This window comes from Lupinus angustifolius, chromosome LG14, assembly GCF_001865875.1.
Source record: "Lupinus angustifolius cultivar Tanjil chromosome LG14, LupAngTanjil_v1.0, whole genome shotgun sequence".
Classification (NCBI taxonomy): Eukaryota; Viridiplantae; Streptophyta; class Magnoliopsida; order Fabales; family Fabaceae; genus Lupinus; species Lupinus angustifolius.
This window is the reverse complement of record NC_032022.1, coordinates 8,795,684-8,796,204: the sequence shown is the minus strand read 5'-3', so window position 1 is coordinate 8,796,204 and position 521 is coordinate 8,795,684.

Genomic DNA, 521 nt, shown 5'->3' with positions numbered 1-521 from the left:
ATTAAGGGTGATTCAACATTAAGTGTTGAGTTTCGAAAAGCGGCTATTCTAACCGCTACACCTATTCAACCCCCCCTTCTAGGTGTATTGTAACCACTGATACCTAACACTAACATGTTTTGGCTCTCTGTGAGTTTTGCGAGTTTTTCATTAAGTCTCAAATTTTCATTTTTCAAAGTCTTGCAAGAGTCACAGACAGTTGATTGACATAAATTATCATTAGAGCAATTGCATGTATTACATGAATATAATAAATCTAATGTTTCATTCTCTTGTTTTAGCTCATTTAATTCTTTCTGTAATGAAGCTATTTTCTATTCCTTTAGAAGGATTACTTGTTTTCTATCAGAACTAATCCTAGCTAATTTCTTTAATTCATCATTCAATTCGACATAAGCATTATATAAATCCTCATAAGGAGGTGAATCATCAGATGAGGAAGATGAGGTGTCAGAATATACCTTGTTGTTTACCTCCTTTAAATTTGAGCAACAAGCATCATTTGTTCTGGTCATTAAGCA